Source organism: Alligator mississippiensis, chromosome 3 (genome assembly GCF_030867095.1).
Source record: "Alligator mississippiensis isolate rAllMis1 chromosome 3, rAllMis1, whole genome shotgun sequence".
Lineage (NCBI taxonomy): Eukaryota > Metazoa > Chordata > Crocodylia > Alligatoridae > Alligator > Alligator mississippiensis.
Genome location: NC_081826.1, coordinates 211,516,869 through 211,543,312, shown reverse-complemented (window position 1 = coordinate 211,543,312; position 26,444 = coordinate 211,516,869).

The following is a 26,444-nucleotide window of genomic DNA, read 5'->3' as shown; positions in this document are numbered from 1 at the left end:
TATCATGTTGTATAAATATTATACGCTCCTCCAATTTTCTGTTTGATACCTACCTACCTGAATATTGGGACTTAAATCAAAGGGGATTGTGAAGGGAGAAACCCATAGACAACTGGTAGGGGGCGCATGTGCCCCCCTGATGAGGCTGGTGACCCCCCTGATGGCCGACACCAATGCTGTCGGCAGGACTGCCACCGTCGGCAGCTTCTGTGGGTGCCCCTCCAGATTCAGGAGGCACCAGTCACTCATGGAGAAACCAATAAGTAATGAATCAATAGCAAACATAAGACAAGTGGGGTTAACAACTTCAAAAGAGTAGTTGGGAAGTAGCTACTTAGCTGACAGCATCTAAGCTGGCATGGGTTGCTCTTCCATCCAGCTCAAGGCCTCAAACCGCGGGGTACTCTAAACTTTGAAAATAGCATTTTACCACTGGGGCTTGGTAAGCTGCAGCCACGGCACTCCTGCAGCTGGGAACCTGGCTGGCAGCCAGAACATGGCTCCGGCAGATCAGGCTCTGGTTTTGGGTGGAGTGCACTGCTACCATGTGCGCTGTCCCACTTTTTTAAGACGTGGGTTTTTTTGACCCTGGGATCTCTCAGGGTCAACCTCTCCCCTCCCCCCGTGCTGCAAGATAGCAGCATGGGAAATGCCTGCACGGGCGGTGAGTGGTGCCACAGATGGGTCTGTGGCACCATATACCACACATCTGCACTCATCTGGACATGCCCAAGGAATGCATGCAGGGGCTGGAACATCAACTCCCAGCTCCAGTCAGATGGCATTCCCCAAATCAAAAGTTGGAGTGACAGAAACTGCAGTTTTCCAGTTTGAAACAGAGCTCAGACTAGAAGAACAATGCAGGCAGGTTCTGGAGATCAAAAAACACAGGAACCAGAAGCCCCATATTGAAACCTATTTCACCACTGTTGAGAAGATTTGTGAGTTATGGTTTCCCTGAAGATAAGATGTTTTCTCAGCCTATTGGGGCCTCATTTTACCATGGCACACAGTCAGATCATAAGGCATTCTCCAAGGGCTACAAAAAATGTAAGGAAGCCTTAAAGAAATTTAAGAAGTTAAAATTAGACTGACCCTCAAAGCATGTGTGAAGAGACTGTATTGCTATGTAAAAGCACAAAGATGGTGGAGGTAACAAACAGCTTGGGTTTACCTTCACAAATACAAAGGTTTCAGGTCAGTCCCCTTGATATTTTATGCCATACTGTAAGGTTAAAACAATTGTATGAGATGCATCCTCCCAACTTAAAAAATGTGAAATGTGAAAAATTATTGAATAAGAAATCAAAAGGATTTCCTAGTAACAGGCCAAGAGGTGAATAAATATGTGTGTAGTTGATCCAGTGATGAAAGCAGATCCATAGGGGACTGGCCTAAAATGAGGTTCCCAGGAAGGAAAAGAAGCAGAGGCATCCCAGAAATAGAGTAATACTAAAATGATGTGACAACCCTAAATAACCTTTTAAGAGTGATTCCAGAGATCTGCAATGCTATTCCTGTCAGATGGTCCAGGTACTTCGGTTTAAAAGCAAAGAAACTGGCAATGAGTTTTGGTGGATTAAAGAGCTGTCTGCCCAGCCAGGAAAGCAGCCCACATCTCAAGCCATGAGCCATACAGCATGTAAACATATGAGTTTAAACCCCAAATAACTGTTTATGTTGTGGATTCATAAGTATGGCTCCATCTGATTCCTTGTGGGAAAACTAGAGGTTAAGGAGGAGGTATTCCAGGGATATCAAGAATCCTAGAATCATAGAAATTAAGGGCTGGAAGGCACCTTGAAAGATCATCGAGTCCAACCCTCTGCTCTGGGCAGGAATACTGCTGACATCAAATGATCCCATGCTGCTGGCTTTGCTACAGCACCACCCACACCACCACAGAGCCAATCCTCCCCGTTTCTGGAGTGAGGGCTGGAGCCTATCCCCATCACCATTGCTTTCACCAGAGTGATGCCTACACCAGCAGAGCCAAGCATACAGACTGCACCGACAGAGTCGGCTTTCCTCGATTGGAGAAGCCCTACTCACCTGTAGGAGACTAGAATGCTGCAGCACCAGAAGCTCCTGACCCTGACCGACTGAGAAGGACAGGAGTGAATGTGAAGGTCCCTGGACAAGACACTGAGGGGCTCTCACTGGAAACTGGTGAGGGGCAACAATTCTGCCAATGTTTTTGTTTGTTTATCCAAAATGAACATTTGGGATCTTGGGCAGGAAGAAGGGAGCCTATCTGCAAGGAATAAACCCCCGCCAAAGCCTGAAAATCAGGTATCTCTGAAATGCTCCCAGTCCAAACTGGGGCACAGGTGACTGATTTAAGATGTGGAGGATTGTGGAGGGAGTGTAGGGGTGGAGGAGCTCCCAACAGTCCCCATGAACCTCAATCAGGATGGCATCCATCTGCATGGGGTAGAAGCTACCCTTGACTGGTACCCAGAGAGAGGGATGTGACTGATGGATTAGACATTGTGATAGCGGTGACAGCATAGTAGGATGGCAGGTCGACCACAAATGGCAGGATGTAAAAAGTTTGCCAGAGCTACCAGTCTGGCAAGACAAGAAGGTCCCATCAAAATAATTCTACTTTTTACATATAAAGTAATGGTGGGCGAGTCTGGAGGTGGGGCTATATCCTTCTGCCCGAGTACATTAACAGGCAAGTCAGTTGTTCTCAGCTGCGGCCTGTTACAGCCCCCTTCCACCACCTCTGCCTGAGTGCCAAAAGAGCTTATTATGCCTCTAACACTATTTTTTGACACCAGACTTTGTGACTAAAGGAGCTAGGCCTCTCCTTTCCCTTGGTGGAGAAGATGGGAGTACAACAGAACGATGCTGCAGCTGAGAGTATACCCCAGTGTGGGGAGACTGGGGCATAGCAGAATGTTGTTGTGAAACTGGAAGTTGGGGAAACTGAGACAAAGAAGGAATAAAGAAAAACACGTGCCCCCTGTCAATAGGTGAGAAAAGCCCCAGTGAACTGTACAGCAGCCAGGTGGCTGCTGCTTATAGCAGGAGCACCTTTTCAGACAATAGACTGCTTATCTTGAGGTCCAGTGATCAAGAGACTTCAAATTGGAGCCCAGATGGATAATTGAACAAGAAAGGAATAGAGACAAATGTGTTCCTGGCCTATGGACAACCAGGGTTTGACTTATACTTCAACTCTTGAGAGGGTCTGCAAAAAAAATTGGCCGGGGTTGGGGCTATGCACTTAGGTCCCTGCCATTAACACGGGACTGGGGCCAGCATTGGTTGCAGTCAGAAGGAGCCGCTGCCACAGCCTGGGCTACTTAGAAAGGTGCAGGGTGGGCTGGGAGCTGGTCATGGTGGTGCATGGGCTCTGGGCTGTTGCAGGGGAGGAGGGGAGGGAGGGGTGCCGACCGCCCCATGGGGGGAGTCTCAACCCCCTCTGAGCTCCCCCGTAATTTGAACCCTGTGGACAACTCTGAGATGGAGAAAAAACCCTGGGGAGGGAAAGCCATTTCTGAGGAGACCCCTTTCCTCATCTGAACCAGTGGAACAAGAGTCCAAGGGTTATTGCTAAGTTAAATCTAACACTATAGTGTGAATTGGAACAAGTCTACTCTGATTTTCCCCAGATGATCACGGGTATGCTTCCGACACCATCTAGGGCAGAACCACACTGAAAAGGAGACCTTGTGCTGCAGCTAAGACATCCAGGGTTGTACTATATGATTCCACCTACAGTAAAGTGTAGGAAGCAAGCCAGTCATCTGAGGGCTGCGCACAAGAGGGACTAAAGCCTGTAACCATGACAACCTTGTAGAAGCTCTATAGTATTGTTATTACATTGAAGAGTTACTCAGCTACTCAAAATCCAACCGAGTCATACGCGCACAGTATGCTCTAAACGAATCAACAATTTCTAGATCAGCAGGTCTCTGATTGGTCTCCCACACATATTGTCCTCAGTATTATTCTCAATAAGCCACTCAAACTACAGCTGTAGTAAACAACCAGTTCTCTCCTCCACTAAAATGCATCAACAACACAACTGAAACTATATCGTTAGCAGCAAAAACACAGTCAGTGTCACTGAAAATTGAGACAGGAAAAAATGTTTTTTTCTTGTAAAGAAAGGTCTTGGGTTTGCCTCAACCTTAGCAACCAGATATTATTATGCTGTAACCACATTCTTTTCTGTATAGCAAGCATTTGAATATACAGGTTACTGACAAGTGTAAATATCCATGCGTGTTTGGAGGTTTCTTTTGTTTTTCTTTTGTGCAAGTGTTATCTACGTGCATGTTTCTAGGACATCCCCTTCTCTCCCTATCCCACTTTAAAAGATGCAGCATACCTCCATGAGGTGATTCACATGGCAATTAAGTCACGTTTCATTTTGGAGGAGCAGAATTCAGTGTGATGCTGAACACCCCCCTTTTAGCCTGTTCGTGTTCATTTTCATGAATGAAAATGGTTCATTTTCCTGTTTTATTTTTCCATAATTGACTTTTTCAAGAAGAGCTAGATACTTAAGACGTCTGTTTCAAATGGTTTCAGAATAGTTATTTGTAGGATCATAAATATGTAGTAGGCTTTGGAATACAGGAAGACATTCTGCCCCAGAGACTTACCAAAGAAAGTAACACTAGAATGAGAGGGTACAAAAAAGCAAAGGACAAGACAGTTCTCAAAAGGACAAGAATAGTATATCACGGCTTCCTAGAAAGCTAACAAACACCTTCAAGATAAATAGGATGATGGTTATTCAAAAAGCTGCACTGACCTTGACCTTCCAAACCCACAGGGACAGGAAAAAGAGATTACAGGTACATATTTGGAGCAAATTATTGGGGCATGCCTCAAATACAAAAGCCCTTTTTCCTCTCCCCCACCCCCAACATGCTTCAACAGAATACAAGAGGACCAGTATCACCTCTCTACTTCAGAGATCACCAGCCACAACAAAAATCAAATAAAAAACACCAAAAACACTACCTTTTGTAAAGGGTGAGAATTTGAGGGGTACATCCTCCGTGGAAAGCAGTTCTTGGACAAGATGTCCACCAGTGCCCTACCAAGATTTTAGAGCACTGAGTGGTTCCCAAGAAAACTTGAGGCAGGCCTTCCTTCCCTTTGGAACAGTCAGACAGACAATCCAAGCAACTGACTCCACCCTTCAAGGCATCTTTCTGGGTGGAGTTATTCCAGGACAGGCTTGTTCACAACTCAAAGCAACAAAACGTATTGGGAGGCCTGAATCCAAGATCTCTGTCAAACTTTATAGCTCCAGCATCCAACTTAGTTTTGGTTCAGATATTCTGCATTTCTCATCCACTGATCCCAAGTCCTTGTCTTGGTTTTCAGCTTTTTCATCTTCAGAATAAAGATGGATCCTTCACCTCGTGACCTGGATATTCTTAAGCATAGGGCAGCCCTCCTCTTCACCAATTCATAATGTCTTGGCTAATGGCAGGAAATGATATATAATAACCTAGTGAAATGGATGAGATTCTCTTTCTGGTGCAATACAAAATCTCTAGTACCACATGACATCTCAAGACATGTCATCCTTGACTACCTTTGAAGCTCAAACTCAAGCAGGTCATCTCAGTTCATCGTCTGCCAGAAGATGGTCAGACACTGTTTTCCTACTCTACTATGATGAAATTCATAACAAGTCCAAGAGCCAAGACAAGGTACTCTCACCACCATCCTACTGTGGGATCATAATGTAGCTTTTGTAGCAATCTCAGTTTTAGAGCCAATGACACAATGCCCACTACTGTATTTGCCATTAAAAACAGTCTTCTTGAATGCTGACACCTCAGGAAGAATGGCAAGGGAGAAATCAAGTCAAGATGGGAGATTACCTCTACATGATTTCCCATCCAGACAAAGTATCTCTAAAGATATGCCCCAAGTTCCTGAGGAATGTGAAAATAGAGTGTCTCCCAAACCAGCAAATCCCCTCCTCACATCCTTTCCCCCAAAAACTCACGAGCTAAGGCAACCTTCCATAACCTGGACATGAGACACGTCCTGGTCTTTTACTTATGAAGGACAAAAAACACTCATGTTACCTCCTTGTTTCTTCATAGTTGTAAGAGAAAGGAGGAAGGATATGACCATCATCTGAAGACTTTCCAAATGGATCTCTGATTTTCTGTGGATGAGCTATGATTTGAGTATATTCCACTACAGCTCAAAATTCATAAAATCCCAGCCTTCTGCAAAACATCCAGTTGAAATCATATTTATACATTTGTGAGACTTTATGGAGCCTCTGAAGCCTTCAGATTGGATGCAGCTTTCAGCAAAACACCAGTCACTGCTATCCTGACTTTTAAGATCCCACCTCTGAATGGACCGGGCACTGCATTGGAGTCACCCACAGTGGAATGCATATAGGGGCAATAAATCAAAACTTCTTTTGTCAAGTAACTAAATAGTCCTTGTCAAGTAAGTAGCTTCTCTATATATATTCTCTTGGTAACATAAAGCTATTTTTGGAATTCTCCTACATCCCATGTTCAGGGTTCCTGGATGCTGGCAGCTGAGACCACAAAAATGACACTTGCCCAACCCTCAAAAGGCATGAGTGGGTGGAAAGAGCAAGGAGTAGTTAAAAAAAAAATTACGCAAGCTGGGTAAAAGTCTTAATTTCAAAGCCAATTATATTTGGTTTATATTGCTTGAACGTTAAATTAAAATATAATTTTGGATTATTTCTGTGCTTTATCTTTTAAGGATAAATACAATGCAAGAGGGAATGTATGTGAACAAGTACCATTTCTCCAGGTTTCACTACACTGGCAGAAGTGTGCTATTCCCTTTCAAAACATAAATAAATATGTTAAAATGTGGTTCTTTTGAAGCCTGTGCTAAATTTGCTTGCAAATTTGCTTGCAAACAAAGGCCCCTGTCTTGCAAGGTGGTAGGCCTCTGTTTGCAAATCATGTGAGCAAATTCAGTGTTTTGCTGAATAATGGTCTACGTGTTCTTATCTCCAACCAAAATCTCCTCACATACCTGTTGTGGGAAGAGGAAAGAACTCAAAGAAATAGGCAGGCAAGTACCACGGTAGAAAAATGTGTTCCCACATGAACAGGAAATGAGATCCGCCTAGTTTATGTAGCTGTTAAAAAAATTAAAATATCTTATACTACCAATCATATCTTGGAATTTTCTGGTTTTAGCAGGGAGAGAATAGACAGGTGATATTTATCTGATAGCATACACAGAGGAACTTACTTCATATTGTTCAAAGGTAGAGGTATTTCTCAGCTAGATAACAATTCATGTCTGAATTTCAAATGTTGGCAAAAATAGAATTCTCAAAATTCTTCAGAAGGAAGCTATGAATAATTAAAGAGCAGCTGGAAGACATTTACATAGCAAGTGAATTTCCATACAATTCTCAGAAAACAAAAAGCCATCCCTATATACATAAAAACTCTAAACCAGGCAGAGAGTAGTGACAAATGAACATGCTGGTTTTCCTGATAGTCTCCAGCCTAACATTATTACAATGAAGAATCACCATGTAGATCCATGTTCAGAGTATGGCATTCATGAAAGAATAACTCTGGTTCCCAGCTCTACAAGAGAGAGAGAGAGAGAGAGAAGTAATTTCTTTTGAAAAAGTGTGAAAAGGCAGTCATGATACTTCAGATTAGTCACTGAACATGACACACTGTACTGAACTTTTTGGAAGTACAGTACCAAGCTCACAGCCCAGGAGCAAAAGCCTTTCTGCCACCTCTGCAAACACCTGATTTCAGGATGTTCTGGCAGCCAAAATAAGTGCAATGTACAACAGGAAACATTGTCAATATGCTGGAGGGCCTCTCAGAATAAACTTTTGCACATTTGTCCCCTCAGGCAGTCCTATGTGATACCTTCTCTGAGGAAATGCCTTTATGTGGCTGCAGAAGCACAAAGGACCATAGCAGAGAGGAGAATCCTTCCTTGAGAACTCTTGAAAAAGGTGACCAGGATATTGGCTAGAACAGAGGGTGCTTTGAACTTCCACTGGTTAAAAGCAGGGGTCAACAACATATAGCACACAGGCTGGGTATCTCCTGTAGAGCCACTGGATCCAGCTTACAGGGGGCTGTTCTGGTGGCTAAGAGATTTTCTTGCACCAGGGCCAGACAATAAGGAGCTGCACCAGGATGGAGCAGTTGGGGGCTGTGCCTATGCTGCTGCCACTTCTCCCTACTTTCTGACTGCAGCATGGGCACAGCTTCCAGCCACCCTAAGTGCCACAGCTCCTCATTGCCCAGTCTCATTGTGGATATGGGCAAAGCCCTGCAATGCTAGAACACTTCCTAAGTCTTATACTGCAGACACCACTGAACCAAGCTGTGTTGTTCTAGACTACCATTCAGAAAGGTTGCTGACACCTGTTTAGAGGAACACATTGCCATACTATAAATGAAGTACATTTACTCAAACTTTGTCCAGGAGGCTAAAGGAAGTGGAGAATTGCCAGAGAATAGAACAACCATGACCACACTGATTCCTGGTTCTTCAGACACTTTCCCTCCTCCAGCCTGCTTCCAATGTACCTTTGGGGAATCTCCCAAGTCAGGGTATCTGTGCAAGGGTGCAAAGTATTAGGGATCTGTGAAGCTGTAGCAGAGATTTGGCCCAATTTGGTGGCCAAATCTCCAAATCCAAATCAAATCAGAGGACCCTTTAATCTCTCCAAATTGAACCAGAACCCTCCAAATAGATTCAGAGAGATTTGAAAAGATTTGGCGATTCAGACATAGACACAGCTTTAAATGTTTTTTCTACATACCTCTAGGTAGCAGGCAACTCGTCAATGCTGTGATGGTGGGGCACATGGAGTGTCCCACAGAAGCGTGGGGGGCTCCCCAGTGCACTTAGCAGCAGACCCAGAAGTGGACTAGAAGCACTTCCTGTCTACTTCCAGGTCTTCCAGGGAGCATTGGGGAAGATCCCCCACGGCCAATTGCTGAGCCCATGGGGGTACAAGGGGGCCTCCTGCGCACTCACTGGTGGACCCGTAAGTGGACTGGAAGTACTTCTGATCCATTTCTGGGTTCTCCACCAAACATGTGGAGGGCCCTCCCCTGCACTCCTGTGAGACGCTCCATGTGCCCCAGCCTTGCAGCATTCACAAGCTGTGCTGATAACCTCGAAGTACGTAGAAAAAACATTTAAAGCTGTGTCTATGTCTGAATCACTGATTCTCTGAATCAGCATCGAATCTTCAGATTCAGATTTGGCCGAATTGAATCAGGGACGGTGATCCGAATCAGCAAGTTAAATCACTGTCCCTAATTTGGGCCGAATCTGAATTGAATACGGCCTACTTTGCACCCCCCTACAAAGTATAAATTGGGTGTGAAATGAGATTAAATCATAAGAACAGCATTTTACACTCCTTAAACATGAGTGCAAGGGAGAACTGGCATTTTTAATATTCATTATTTGTTAAGAAACATTGTTTTAAATACATCTGCTTTTACTTACCTAAGATGCTGACTACACTTTTCCTGAAGTAGGCAATAGGTGATTTGAAGCAAACTTAAAAACATTCAATTGCATACTCGCATTAGAATTGTGGTGCCATCTAAATTCCAGGCAAGATAGGGGTTCATTATCATGAATGCCAGACAAAAACATGGAAGACATTGTTTCTTTAACAGAAGACTAAAAGCAGCAAGCAAGACAGACAGCACCAAGACAGACAACTGAAAAGAAATCAAGAGTAACTAACAAAATCAGGTAGGGCAAAGCTTCCAAAAGTACCTAAGCAAATTGCTAATAGAGCTGATTAGGAATTTTCTAACAAAATTATTTTTTTAATTAAAAGTACAGTTTCCTTAAGATTTAAGTTGTCCATGAGCATGCACCATTATAAAAGAGAAGACCAACATGCATCATGGAAAATACAGTCCATGGACAAGAATGGGACATGAGATATTTGAAGAATGACTTCCAAAACACAGTAAGCCATTATGGGTAAGATCAGTTTAATGTTAACCTGACTTGAAGTTTTTTGGATCATTTCAAACTGACCTAAATATTTCAATTCTGAATCAAAGTTTATCATTAGTTAAGAAATTTCCCTATTTCAACTTTTAGCCCTGATTTGGTTGAGGTATCAGAAATTTTAATTTTTGTTGAGCTTTAATAATATAGAGCCAAAAACTACATTTTCAAAATCTAATTAAACACCAATAGAGATTTAAGGTCTTGTAGACAGACAGCATGGTTAGCAACAAGCAAGCTGAGGTTGGGGGGGGGCAGGGGGTTGGATCTGGGGTGCTGGGAAGGGAAGGGAACAGTGGGCCCAATCTAGACCAGTCAGGGAGAGAGGGAGAAGTGGGGTGTTTATGCTAAAGTTACTAAGGTGTATCCTAGAGTGGATACATGTTAGTGTAACATGAGCTCAGAGATACAGATAAAAGATAAACCTAGACTGGAGTGGCATAACTTTATGCTGCCTAAGGAGTGCTTGTGACTAGTTTCATGTATCAATGCATGGGAAATAAAGGGGTTAAAAGCTCCAGGAGCCATCTAAAATTAAAATGTAGCAAAGCCCATAAACTGTGTAATCACTTGGGTACTTCTGAAAATGTTACCCATTATCTAACACTGATTGCTCTGTGCATGATGTCCTTTCACTGCATCTGATGAAATGAGCTTGTGCTCACAAAAGCTTGTGTATCTCCAACTTGGTCTATCAGGTGTATCTCTACTCTGCCATTATACTCTGGACAAGAGCTTTTCAGGATGATCTGGATGGGAAACAAAAATTCTATTTCACAGAAATATTTGAGGTCAGTCGTCCTGTCTCTCTCTTTCAGTATCTTCTACTGCAGATATTTTACCTTATAAAAATGTTAAATACTCATTGGACCAAAGAATGAGAAGAAGATTAATTCTGCAGCCCTGTGTCCAGGGATTCACCTGAAATACAAAAGATCCAGGCAGGTTTTGAATTACACTTTGACTCTTGGGGTTCTGCAAAAAAATAAAATAAAAAAGGGCTGCCCATCACCATGCCCTAATAGAATTGGAGAACCCCCCCACGCAGGTTATGATTTTCAAATCTTACAGTGGGGCTCTTGTCTTTTATGGGGGGGCTCACCCCCCCCCCCCCGAGCTCCTCCATAATTCAAATCCTGGATCCAGGTGCAAGTCCTTCCTCTGAATCAAGCAGAGCTTTATCATATGTCTTCAACCTCATAGGAGAGTGCCTTAGCCATTAGGGTGGTTGTATTCTGGGGCAGCAACTGAAGGAGAAGATATCGCTTTTTTGTTTTGGCTACAAATTCTATCTTGAACCTCAAGAACCTCCCAGTAAAAGTTTTGTAGAATCTGATTAATTTCTGAAAACAATGTTTTGCTGTGACACATTAGAATTTTCAAATGCAAAACCTATTTCATTGAAAAATTCCTGATAGCTCCACAGTGAATAAGAAGTTGTAATCCCACAATCCAGGGGAATTTGCATGGGGTCTTGTTGGATTAGATACAACCTTTGACACTATTAGTATCAGGCTGCCAAGATATTCATTGGACAAAAAGACTCATATCAAGAAGCTGCAAAGCAGGGATACAAGAAAACCTGAAATTTTGGCTTTAAAAAAGTCTTAATTTTGCTCTTCATAGATTTCATAGACATGAGGGCTGGTAGGGACCTCACAAGATCATTGGGTCCAGCCCCCTGCCCAAGGGGCACAAGACTGCTGGGGTCAAATGATCCCAGCAAGATAAGCATCCAAGTGGGTCTTAAAGGTGTCCAGAGTAGGCGCTTGCACCACTTCTGGCAGGGGAGTCTATTCCAGATTCTGGGGACTGGATGGTAAAGAAGTTTTTCCTTATGTCTGGCCTAAAATGGTCTTCCTGGATTCTGTGACCATTAGACCTTGTCTTCCCTTGGGGTGTCCTGGTGAACATATGTTCTCCCAGTTCCTGATGCACACCCCTTGTATGCTTTTAATCACTTCTGTCATAGTATGATTAATGTAAACAACTTAAACAGAGTGACAAAATACCTTGCACATGGGTGTGGTGAAGTTTGTCATTCTATCTGTTTTATAAGGTGCATCTGCAAGTTGACAGAAGTTACCTGGCAATCCCGAAAATTGGTCTTACTGAAAAGTGACATGTGTAAAGCTGTATTTTTTTTAAAACATTCTTTATATAAATCGACTATAAGCATTTATACTATAAACATTTATAATATTAATCCTCTGTGTTTCCAGAGCTCTCTTTTTGTGTACTGTCCTTGCTAGGCACTCAAATCTTGGCAAGTAACTGGAGATTAAAATCTAGGTGCAGCTTGCAGTCCACTTGAAAGATATTTTCTGCCTAAAATACTGTAGTATAGTTATGTTTGCAGAAGCATGTCAGTACCTTATTTATTTCTCCCTTCCATTGGAAAATGTGAACAGCTTTATTTGGCGAAAGGCTACTTATGTGGGTTGCTGTTTTAACTGAAACAAGTCAAGTTATCAGTGGTGTGTTAGCAAACCCTTTCACTGAGAGCTGAGCCAATCAAAGCAGTATGTAAGATTATTAATATATTTATTTATTCTGACGACGTAAGCTCACAAATGATGGTAATTCCCACATTACTATGTCAGATTTGAGGCTAAATATAGAGTACGTGAACTTTGACTAGCATGAGGCAGTCCTGTGATTCATATTCAGCTATGTTAACCATTTCACTACTCTATACAAGGAATGGCCATTGCAGCTGTATGTACCAGTCTCATCCTGAAGTGTTTTTTTAACTTGAGTTTCAGTGCCAAATCATTGTAAATTATGTTTTCATATTAAAAAGATGGTAGGGCAAGGTAAGGTTACCACATACATAATAGCTGACACAAAACTACAAATAAGAAATGAAAAGCTAAGCCACATAACAGCATGTTCCTTCCCCTTATTCACCATGAGTAGACGCCCAATATTGCTACACCTCACAGAACATCCAGCATAACATTAACTTTCCACCCTGAAAAGGTAAAGGTCTTCAAATCCCTCTCCTGATTAAATGTGCATACCCAATATCAACATCTTCCACAACAAATGTTTATATTGACCTTCCCCAAATACAGTAAAAGCGCTGTTATCCGGCACGAGTGGGGAATTGGGGGTGCTGGGTATCTAAAAATTCTGGCTACCTGAGGCCAGCTGTTTTCAGCCAGATGTGGAGTGGGAGGATGGGGAAGGGTGCGGGGGGGGGGGGGGCGGTGGCAGAAGCTGGAGCAACAGCAGCACAGGGTGGACATTTTGGATGGATGCTAAGCGGCAACAACATAGGGTGGTGGGTGGCAGTGGCAGCCACCACGTGTGAGTTTACCCTCCCCCCACCTCTAGAATTCTGGTTAATAGAGTATTCCGGTTAGTAAAATGCCGGATAACAGGGCTTTTACTGTATTTGTGCCAATTATCTGTGTTGCTGGGCACTAAGATGTGCCTGCTCCTTTAAGGACAGGAGCAGCCTAGCCAGGGGGCTCTACAGGCTAGGCAGTGTATCACAGCTGTGGGTTACCTGAGCAACAAGCTAATGATGTAATTAGTGGGCACCTGCAGATGGTCAGCTGACCGGAAGGACGCAAAGACCTAAGCACATATAAGCTTAGGTCCCCAACAGAGAGAACAACATCTATGAGGCATGGGACATGGTAACACTCATGAGGCATGGGACATGGTAAAGGGAAGGTTTGGAGCCACACAATTAGCCCATAAAGCTCAAGGTGCCCCATGTGCCACAATACTTGGGTGGGGTTCGGCGAAGTGCCCCAAAACCAGCAAGTTCCTTTGAGGGTCAGCGGACCAGGGCATAAGAAGGCCCATGGGTATCCTTCTAATTTATTATTTTACCATCAAGATGTGGCAGGTTAGACAAGAGGGCACCCTCAGGATGGAGCTGACATGGTTGTAGAGCCACAGGGGGCTTTACAGCCATCCATGGGGACCCCAACCCGTGACAATCTGAATCATTAAAACTGAAAAACAAAGGTCATACCTGAAGCAAATTCATTCAAATATCCAAATAATTTTTTCATGAATTACCCAGGTCTAATTAATACATACTTTTTTGCTTGATGCCCTATATATGCTGTCTTCAGTTGAAAAGTCAAATTAGCCAGATTCTGTTACTGTCTACTACATCAAACATCCATATCTAATAGAGACAGGAGCAGAACCATTTGGTGAAGGAAACAAAAAAAGAGAACGTGGAGAGGTTAGAGTGGTTGTAGTCTGGCAAAGGTGGTGCTATTAGATTGATGCACATATTAGATTTTGCAAACATTACATTACAGCCATTATCTTTAACAAGACTGGACTGTGAAGAAAAGTGCAGAGATATAAACAAAGACAAGAGCACATATATTACATAGAGAAACAGACCAGGCCAGGTCAGAATGTGTGTAGTTAAGGACATATGGGCTCTGGCTGCATATTCCAAAGTAGCATAAGTGTCTGCAGCAATCAGTTTCTGAGCTTTTACAGTCACCATTTTCATGATCTGGTCCAAGGCCAACCTAAGCCCCTGAGGCACTTACTATCAGAAACTGGGGTGGATCAAGTATTTTCCAGTGTTTCCACAGATGGAAATATAAATATTATTAAATAAATAGTAAATAAGTAAACAAATCAATATTATTCCATTGTTGGAGGACTGGGCTAATAAACTCCCCAGTCCTGGGCATTACACTATCTACACATTTGTCTAACACTTCTGTATGTCATCCACTTGCATTTTGCAGGACTTTGCTTCCTCCAGGCTTTAGAACTGAATGAAAAACAAAAGATAATCAGGAGTTCTACTATATAGTTTAGTATTCAGAAACACATTTCTTCTCATTTTTATTTCCAACATAAATGTTGGATCATTATTACATCAGTCTGCATCACCGATATAACTTGACATGAAGTTTCATAAGACAAAGTGTCTGATGTAATTTGATGCATCATTCAGGAAACATGAAGCAAAAAATCTGGCTAGTTGGAGTTTTTTCATGGTATTAAAGGTACTTTCAAGTATTCAAGCAAAAAACTCAATAGCTCTTGAAACAGGCTTTTGAATCTAGCATTCATCCCCTACATTTTATGCATAATCGTTACTTTAGCTGTCAAAGTGTCACATCTTTCCATTTCACACAGCTCATGTTGGTGAAGCAGCAGCTATGCTGTAACAAATAGCATTTTTAACCAGCCAGAAGCAGTGGCTTCAATAAGGGGCTGATTCTGTCATGCTTATTCACACTGAGGTACAGTGAATACACCTTTTTTTTAACAATCAACCCTGTTGATATCTGAGGATAGAATGAGGCTCTCAGTATATTGTATGATATGCTTGCCAGTGCAGTAAAGTGTGCTCTTGACACATTATAAACATATTTTTCTATGTCACAACAGCATTTCCAGCTTGCTTCTTACTATATAATTGCTACAAGTTTAACAAAAATATTGAATGGACAAATTTTCTGCTACACAGGAGCTCAACTGGTGATAGTGACAGTGACAACAGCATGGTGGGAGAGTACTTTCCCCTTCCCTGCCCAGTTCCCTGGGAGCAGGCATGGGAGGGTGAGGGGAGAAGGTACTCTGCACCTGACCCCACTGCTGCTGTCCAGGCCCCAGCTGAGCTCAGCCCTGCACAGCCCAGATGGAGCAGGCTGAAGCAGGTCTGTAACTTCTCCTACCCCTGGGACAGAAGGGAAAGCAGCAGCAGCAGGTGAGGGAGGGGATGTGAGGGGACATTCCTCAGAGCATGAAGGCAAAGGCAGAAGGGATGCTCATTTGCTTTAGTGACATAAAAAAATACCCAGAGGCAGCACCTGCACAGGTGGCAGAGGGAGGTACAACTACACTTGTAATGTGGAGTGCTGCTCCTGTATCTCGTTTTGGGAAATCTTAGATCCACCCCTGTATGTCCGTATGTATGTATATACATATGTATGTATAGGACACCCAAGTAGATATGGAGCCACTCTGCCCAACTTCTGATTTTGCTTTTGCCTTGGCCCCTTACTGTCATTTTAGGGGACACTAGAATTAGGCCTTGTTCTGGCTCTTAGAATAGCAGTGAACTTCATGCTGTATGGTCATGTAACTAGGATATGAAGTTCTCCAAGCTAACAGAAAACTGCAGATATTTTTCTTATAATCAGCTCTAGTTATAAGAAGGTACTTATCAGGTTTACAACTACCATTTCTTCTTCACAGTCAGACAAGTATGATAGGAATCCAGTCCCAGTACTGCAATACCCATGTCCTTTTCCTTTGAATTTATTTTCCACACCTAAAAAGTAACAAGTTCCACTGAGACAACATGAAGTGATTAATATTTCATCATGGGTTTTTTTATTCTGAAGTAGTATAGTATTTTATTTTTATTCAGGACTAACAGACATTTTCATTCTTTTTCAAAATGTAAAGAACATAGCTGACACACCCAATGAAAGCTGACTTTTCCAACATGATATTTCTTCTTTGCCAAGGGTAGCATCATCTTTTACACTGTGCCAGGAGTGGCTGGAAATTTTCTTTCAAAAGAAAATCCCCTCTTCTTTTCCTATTGTTATTTGTAAGTAACAAAATAAGTTCTTTGAAGGAGTGGCTGTGCTCCTTCTTTCTTCAAAAGAGTTCCCTGCAGGCCCAGTAAGAGAGCAAGCTCCTAAGTGGCCTGTGTTAAGTGATCTATGGGTTTTGGTCCCCACAGACAGCTTCCAATACCACTAAGACCATCGTCTTAGTGATATGAACAGTCTTAACAGAAGTACCAAAGGCTAAGTGTGGAGACTCCCCTAACTGCACATGATCTTTTTGGGCAAATTTAAGGCACAATTGTGTGTGGCAGGGGCTGACCATGATGTATCTGCCCTGTGGACAAATAGAAGACACTGTTTGCAATGGAGTTCAGCCCAGCATCTTTTTGTACTGTAAGTGTTATCTAGTTTTTTGTGCTCAGTGCCAACCTGCACTCTTTGGACCCCCACCCTCCAGGCCCTGCACTTTTGATTTGTAACCTTAATCTAAGGTCATCAAGTTTCCTTCTCGTCCCTCCCTTGTTTGGAGGAAAAACCACTCTCCTTATTTTGCGAGGGGCCCCTAAGAGGCCCTTCCTCCCAAACTGGGGTTGGATAGGACAGCATTGTTTGTCATGTGAAGTCATTTGTTGGCCCCTACCAAAAGCACATTTAAACCCCATTCATCACTTCACAGTCTTGAAGTCTATTGTCCTGATTTCCATTTTGGTACCTCCCCTTTAAAGGAATGGAGAGCTAATCCATTACAAGGGAAAGCTCTTTTCTTCAGGGGATTAGTTTCCTTCCTTCATCTGAATTTATACAGGCTAGCATCATTCACAAGCATTACATCACCATGAAAATTTAACAACAAAAAATAAAAAAGGAGGCTAAGAAAAGCATGCAAACCCTGTAATAGAGTTGCATGAAACTTACAAACAGGAACAAATTAATTTTCTTGATGTCATAAAAGAGTAATAAAAAAATGGCACACATCCTGTAGTCGTCACATGTAAAATCTGCCTTACTAGCCAGAACAAGGACAAAGTTCACCAATGAGTGAATAAATTATTCTTAGACTTCATTCAAGTAACAATTTTTTATGACATGACAGAATTACTCAACACCCAACTTCTGCTGGCTCATTGTAAACAGTCATGAGATTTCAACAATATCATAAATCCAGTGAAATCTTGTTTAAAATAAGCTGACAACCAAGGCACATGCAACTAAATACTTCTGTCTTTACATACAAGTTATGGAAGCTTAATGCAATAAAACATTATACTCTTTACACTTGAAAAGACAGAATGAGAGTTGTAAAGATGAACTGTACTTGAAATAAAGCAAACTGTGGCCTTCATTCTACAAGTTGAATAGTACTATCTTTGACCACGTGAGAAAATATTTAGCAAGTATATTTCTGTGTAGCAACCATTACTCAAAACAAAATGTTTTACCATGTGTTCCCACTATCAATTGGTTGTATTAATCTGTGGATTCAATCTTATACTTTGAATATAAGATTTTAAGGATAGGGACTGCCCTGACTATGATACACAGACACTACCACACTACAAATGATGATGATCCATTGTTGTTCATGTCCATTTGGGAGAAGCACTGGAGGAAATCAGTTTAGTTTACATTATGGAAGATTTAGATTGGATATGAAGAAAAGCTTCCAACTACAAGGGCAGTGAAGCTATCTTGGCATCTCCATTGGGGCTAGGGACAGAAATTACATGTAAGTGATCAGAAACCAGTTCAAATTTGTAACACAATGGAGGTCAAGCACATAAACAACTTTCAAAATGGCCAAAACTGATTTAAGATAAACCTGGATGGATGTAATATCAGACTTAAATGATTTAGGTTAAATCAGTTTATTGAACTTCTGTTCCAGATCCCCTCCAGATTCAAGTTAACTCACAATCCCCCAGTATCCCAGGATGCTTTGCATCTCTCCCGTAACTCCCCCGCCCCCACAGGGCAAGCAAGCTAGCCTTGGCTCAAGTTGTTTGCACCAGCAGAGCAGGGAGATGTGCTCTAGCTCCCCCTGGCTTCTGGCCTGGGCCACTGCAGCCATATGACTGCATTTCCAGGCCAAAAGTGAATATCGGTTTGCTTGCTTATCAGTTCAATCTATGCAGCTTAGACTAACCTGAGAAGATGGAATCAATTCAGCATCAGGCTTTTTGACTGTCTGTACTTAGCCTGGAAGTTTGTTAGAACAGGTTAGATAAACATCCTATACACCATCAATCTCAGTACAGGGAGTGGAAGGGGTGACTACTTGAGGACTCTTGTGGCCCTACAGATTTAAGATTTTGTGAAATTCACTGGTTTAGCAACACCTATAGCTGGTTGGATAGCTGACATCAAGGGTTATGCCTGTCTAAGGCCACTGCCTAAGCAGGGAACCAACTTTCAGGAAGCGAAATGAAGAACAAAGGCCTGGAGGCACCACAGACTTCTGGAACTGGAAAGTGCTTAACACCAGTTCCAGTTAGTGGAGTCATAGTGCATCCCTGCAAAGGCCTATTAGCTCTACTAAAAGGAAGGGTTATTTAGCCCAGGTGAAGTGCTGCATGAACGGAGCAATGCTGCTTCCCACTCAGAAGCAGTGGAACCCAAAAGCAGCATCACTGCATTCCCACAAGGTCAAGCAACAGTGTACTGCATGCCCTCAGCAGATGCGGATGGATGCTGCCTGGCACCTATCAGGGACCAGCTCTTGGGAACAAAGAGCTCCTATAGATGTGCAGTGAGGCTGCTCCAACATGCTGTAAATCCAGTACATCAGAGCAGATTCAATTAATCAAGGCTGCAGTAGTGTGGAAATTAACAGGCTCCAGCAGCCTCCAGCATCACATGTATTAGCATCCCCATGCTGAAAAATGACAGCGGAACGCTTTGAACTAAAGCTGGTTTGATGAGCTTTAGTTCAATATGCTCCACCACCATTTTTCAGCACAAGGACACTGATACACGTGACACTCGGATGCTTTTAATTAGGTTCCATTTTAGGGAGTCCTTGCAGACGTCAGGACATGGTATTGAAATTGAGGACTGTCCTGTAAAGACTTTGGGCAGCTAGTCACTTTATCACTGCTGTGCCTGCCCTGACTGGCAGATGAGCTTGAGACATAACAAAAAGTATATAGCGAAAACTCTTCTGGATAATCATCATTTTTTTATATTTTTATATTTCTGGGTATAGCTTAGGTTACAGCTATTCAGAACCTGAGCTGTTTTTAGCAGTTACAAATACTAGATGTTGCCCTGATAGACCTTTTCTACTCTTTCTTTCATTCAGATATAACATAAGTGTTTATAGCTTCTAAGGAACTTTTGTACCCCTGGAGATGAAAGGTATGAAAGGTACAATAAACTCAAGAGAGTGATACGAATATTCATGAAGCAAGCAGGGAAAGTCCTTATGCAAACAACTCTGTATGACTAATATATTGTACTTAATACAGCAACATATCACACTTACCAAGCAAGGCTTCTACTTTATTAATTGCAGTCACACTACTTCAAAGAAAAAATAAAAATTAAAAGTTAAATTAGGCTTATCAGGCCAAGCCATAAAGCAATATTTTTCATTATTATCAGCAAAATAGTGCATTATGTATGGCAATGCATTTTATGGTTTGCAATTTGTTTATAAATTCAGCTGAGTATATATTAATATAATGTAAAATTATAGTTTCTGTTCTGTATCTACATCAGCCATATGGAAGAAGACGACTTAATATGATGAGTCAAGTACAGAACATGAATAATACAGACACAGCCATCAGTGGCTTAAATGTAAGCCTGTGTATATGTGAATTGGTGCCAGGATGTATGTGAATTGGGATAGTATTGATAAAGGACCTTCACGGCCAGATTGTGTTGTTCATGGACAAACCAATGGCAAAGAAAAAAGTACTACAAACAGTCTATGAAATGAAATTCACTACATTTCTCCAAGTATAGAGAGGGAGGAGGCTTCAGGAAGAGTACTCATAGTATCATAGTACGTATGTCAACTCAATACCTGAAGGCTTGCCTAGTTGTATACCAACTATACAGTTGGTCCAATAAAAGATATCACCCACAAGGATTCTTGCCTCTACTTCCCACCACATCCACTTTTGATTATCACAGGAAACATAGGACATCATACAGATTTAAGGACCAAGACCCTTTAAAAAAGGCTGCAGCATCAAGCCATCTGCCTACAAGATCAGTGAAGCCAAGGGACTGCCTTGCTTCTACCCCGTTTTTGTCATTGGCATTATAGATATTTAGTGCCATTTCCTTAATCAGATCCTGAGAAGAATTTGAGATCTTCCCAAATGCACCTGAATAGATTTAGCAGTTCATTTTGTTGAGCACCAAAATGCTTAGTCTCAGCCTTTTCCAATCAACCCTAGTCTCTTTAACTGCAAATATGGGACTACAAATAGCAAGAATGAGGGCCTTCTGGCAAGACTCCCTGATCAAGCAGGAAATTCCAGGAAAAAAACAACAGGGAAGATAGCAGAGTTCTCCTTAAACCTTACCAATAGTCATGAGTCAGACTGCCTGTCCACTAGTTGCCCATTTACCACAATCTATCAGTCAATTGATAGGCTGGAAGAGTGAGCAGTGGGCTAGGTGTCCAGAAGTCTTGAATTCTAATCCTGACTCTGACCCTAATTCATGTAAACTTAGAGAGATCATTAAACCTCTATTCCTCTATTTCTCTACATGTAAAATGAGGCTATAATAATGCTTAAGCAGCTACTTCACAGGGGTATCACAGGGTTTAGATGGGCAGTTCTTAAATGTTCTTGCTGGCAACTCCACTTCCAGGCTCATAAGCCCAACAGCCCTGGTTGCATTTGCATTTACAGTCCCCATTTCTACATCTAAATTTTCCTCAAACTCACAACCCTGTTTCTAAGTATCACAACCCCACTTAAGGGTTGCTGCTCTTAGTTTTAGGGCTGCCAGATACAGAGCTTCTCTTAAGAAAAATGGAAAGTTTCATTAATTCACAATCTCAGTATGCACTTATGCCAAAATTACCAAATGCTGTAAACAGATGAAAACCCAAACAAGTCAACTGCTCTGTGGTCATTTGTACCAGGAGACCATTTCACCCTGTTTGCCTTTTTAAGAAAAAACCACCATTGCTATTTATGTCTGGTGCTTTACAACATTCTGCTTGCTTGTAAACCCATTAGAAAGCAAGGGAAACCCAAATAGTACTGGTTATTTCATCCTGTGGGAAATGAATGAATCAATGAATGAATGGAGGCCCACATTGCCAGACACACAGGCCCTGAATACTTCCATGCACATTGATGATAAAGGTTGCGGTAAGCAAACACAAAATTGACCAAGTATTCTTCTGTCTTTACAAGTGTGGTGGACTCACAAATGCAGCCCGGCTTGAAAGGGCTCGGAAAATCTTCATTTCGATTGGTGGAGCCTGTCCACCAGTCGGGTAAGGGCTGGGCAGAGCCGGCCCTGCCCCATACATGGAGGGAGGGGGCAGAGAGCCTCCCAGACCTGACTGAAGCATGGGTTCTGCAGGTCCAGCAAGACTTCAAAGGCAGAGCCTTCAGAGTGAATAAAAGGAGCTGCACGCCCAGCACACAGCAGATGCATCGAGGGACAGAGAAGCCACCAGGGCTAAGAGGAGCTGGGGAGAGCTGCCCAGTGGGTGGAAGCTGTAGCCCAGAAGAGCCCCATAAGACTCCCTTGATGAGACCAGAGTGGCGAGTGATGTCAGCCCCAACCAGTGCACAGCACAGTGCATGGGGCAGGCCCTGGGAGGCATCTCGGGTCTCTGAACACTTGGTGCTGCACATAGTGGTGCACAGAGCCAACAGACCCTGGGAGCTGCACTGGCAGCTCGGGTCTGCTACCCTTGGCATGCGGCCAAGGACTCGGTGCATACAGCAGTGCACAGTGTCCCAAACCTTGGGAGCGGTGCCAGACTGCTCAGATTTGCAACCCCTCCCTGGTGTGAGGCTGGGCATCCAGAGGCACCAGCACAGTGTGGCAGAGGTCCGGCAGGGCCTGGGTTTTGGGACCCACACGAGGCAGCCCGAGCTCCAACAGAAGGCAGAAGGCAAGGCCTGGGTGTCGGGACCCACACAAGGCTGCCTGAGCCCCAACGGAGGACAGAAGGCAGGGCCCCGAGTGGCCCCGACAAGGCACCTGTGGCTCCAGGAGCCCCTTCCGGTCTGCTCCCTGGATCTGTGAGTACTTGAAGAATGGGTCCCCACAGGTGATGAATCCCTGACAGGGGGTCCCAAGGGATCAGGGACAAGGGGGGGCCCATCATGGACTAAGAAGGTACTCGGCCCCTCCCCTTACTTCCCCTAGGCGCAGTGCCAGGGTTTGGCACCCTAGGGGAATACCCAGTGGTCTCGGCCACATGAGTACCTGGAAGGGGAGACTTGTGCCGCATATTTTGTAAATAGCTATTCATATATTGTCATCTTTTAATGTGATCAGGGTTATGTCATCTATCTGAGGTTTATCTGTATTTACTTGTTGTTGTTCTTGTTAGAACGTACCTGTTGATATCTGTTGTTTATCTGCCTTTATTGTACTTACCTGTTGCAGGCAGCTGCTTGCCTATGTAGGGACCAATGCCCTTTTGAATTGGTAGTCCCTTGGGCCTTGATTATAGAGCATAACAGTATTTGGGTAATCTGGATATTGTATATATTTACCAATGTTCTCTTATAAATCTGTAAATAGTGTTACCTGTATACTAATAAACCTGTAAATAATTAAGCTGTCCTGGGCTGACACTATAGAAGATTAGAGGGGGGCTGGTCTGCACAGCAGACCCCTCTCACAGCACTCCTGCCTGGCCACCTAGCCCCTCCAGTTGAAGGGGGGAAGCACATACTGGGGTGCACCTGGGTTACACAAGAAAAAAAAAGGAGTTGGAGAGTCAAATACAGTTTTTCTAAGCATCTTTTGCCTTCCCTTCATCCTTTCTAGAGAGTGATAAGAGAAGAGAAGAAATTTTAAACAAATCCTGATGTAATCTGAAGGAAACAACCTAAAATACTATAGTTTTTAAATATATCTACCTTATCTATTTTGCCCCCATGGCCAGGATATCTGGATTCCATTCAAACTTGAAAGTATTTTTCCTCACAGCATTTCCATTTAGTAGGAAGAAGTATAATTTTCCACAGTCTACAGATAGGTAATTGAGATGCAGGGAGGCCAAGGGCTAAATCAGCAAATGAACCACTGGGTTAATTATTCTCACCACTAGGAACATGGCACCTCTTTCTTTTTTTCCTTCGTGTTTTCTTTTGCCCAAATCCCCAGCTTAGCTCTATTGTGTTCTCGGCACACAATGATTCTCTTATGTTTGTAAATTGACTATCACTGCAGTACCTCCACCTTAAACAGTCTGCTAGGGACAGCCCATACAATTGTGGCAGGAGAAAAAAAAAAATCACGTTTTGGTCATGTCTTGATTCTTGGCATAGAAGTTGTTTAGCAGGATCTCAGCTGGTCTGACTCCACATTCAGTTTCAGGGCTGGCAGTCTATCAAAAATCACCTGACTCCTGGCCAAATCTAAATTGCCTACTGTTGTGTCTGTAACTGATGGCCAGATGCTGGAGCAGACTTATCCAATTAGCAGTATCCTCCATTTAGTGGCAGGACTTAGTGTGTATGCATTCTGAATATTAGTACAGCTCAGCAGCAATAGTTCTGCCAAATGAGTCAAAGAACAAGCTTTCTCTGCCTGAACCAACAGGAACTATTCTAGGGTCACCTCGGAGGAGAAATGCTTTTTATTTGACACGTAGTTTAGTCAAGAAAAGTGAGTGCTGTCACTCTAATTTTGTAGTAATGGATCAAATGGCTTGGCCTTCTCCCAATTCTTTTATACACACACACACACCAGAGAAACACAGGATAGCTATATGTTTTAGAGGATATCTATCTATCTATCTAGATCTAGATAGATAGATATAGATTTATCTATATCTATATTTATCTATATCTATAAATATTTATCTATATCTATCCTCTAGAACACAAACACAGCTCTCATTTTCAGTTGGGCTTGCCAAATGCTGGTCAAAAACAGAAGCCAATGATTTGGCTTTCAACAGATTAATGGAACCCTCACTGTGTGTGCAATATGCCCATGGACTAAGACTCAAAACAAGACACTCATAATCATACCTATATATCAGATACACCTGTAGGAGTTTCATGCCCCTCCTTTCCCCCCCAAAAAATAAAGCATATAAATTAAGTATGATAATCTGATCTGGAAGTTACTTTCTGCATATCTAACATATAACTCCCACAAACCCTAAGAGTACAGTAGAACCATGTATCCGTCCAAAGACCTTCCAGCCTTCAATAAGCTACCCTGATGTGCTATTACATTTCTGACTATACTCATCCACTGTGACTGCTTTTACTCAGTTGCAAACCAGCAATGTGCTTCCCATGCTGACCAAACAACCTTTGTGCAGCCTGTGGGCTAGATGATTCAGCACATCCTAGCATCACAGCATAAGCTGAGATGTTTATAGGAGACAAAGTCATAAATAGGGTCAACTTCCAACAGTTTTCCCACTTGAGGAAACAGCATTAATTCCTTGGCTCAGCATCATTTGCACAGAACACAGTGTAAAGACCACTGGGACAGCTATGTTATGACCATATTAAAAGTGGTACAAATACCAGACTTCCTGCATAGATTCCACATAACAGAAAAACAAAGCCCAGCTCCATGAAAAGGGACTACTAATAAAAATGAAGGAAGGCCTACATGAAGCAATCAGTATGCTCTCATCTTCAGTCCTCCTTCCTTCTAAATGTGAGCTTTTTAGTAGTGGAATGAGGGGTTAAGGATGTTTAGAAAGGAATGAGATTATGTTCAAGGAAAGAGAGAGAAAGGTGTGTGCAGTAAAGAGTGGATTCACAAAGGCACATAGAAAAGTATTGACAGTGGGCAAATACTACAGTTTGCCTAAGACATGTAGTCCATTTTTAAATTCAAGTTGCTTCAGCCAAACTCACAATCCTAATATGCTTGCTTTAAATTAATATTAAAGAGTGAGTTTCGTGGACAGGAACACTGGAGAAAAGCAAACTTCAAAGTGACGTGAATAAATATTCATACAATTTTCCCATGATCAAATTTTAGGTTTCTACATGTGAGTGCACAGGCTGGAAGTATTTTCAAGGTCATGTAGTATGGGTACAGAAACAATATTATGCATCACAACTGACAGTGTATACCTTAGGTTTCATATACTGCATACCAAATATTGGAAACAAAATCTATAGATGAAAACAAGGAGAAATGGCTGGTCAAATGAAATGTCTGAACATTTTGAGATTCATGCATTACATGTGAGGGAATAATGATTCTGATGGGGGGGTATCTCTTGAGTAGGGAAACCTTCAGCCAGGTTCTCTGTGCAGAGGACAGTGGTCAGACAAACAGGGTTGATGCGTGTGTGTGTGTGTGTGTGTGTGTGTGTGTGTGTGTGTGTGTGTGTGTGTGTGTATAAAATTATCCTGTGACTCCTGTCCACATATCTGCATGGTCTAGAGTGCAAGAGAGCCACTGTAGCAGGCACTATAGTGAGCATTTGTGGATTGTAACCATTTTCTTTAAATTTGGTGACAAATTTATAATATCTTACTATGGCAAAACTATTGTCTAAGAAGTTCTTAAATATGGAAAGGCAGGTAGTAGGCTGTCTGCTGGATAGCTTTCCATTTTATTTTCTGAAGCAGCATCACTAGATCATTGTTTCATCAACAGAAAAATCCACAAATGTTTTAAGTAGTTCCATTGCCTTCACAGATTGTCTCCATGTAATCTTCATCAGTAGGGCTCATAAAACTATTGAACTGTAAGAAAAGAGCTTATGTG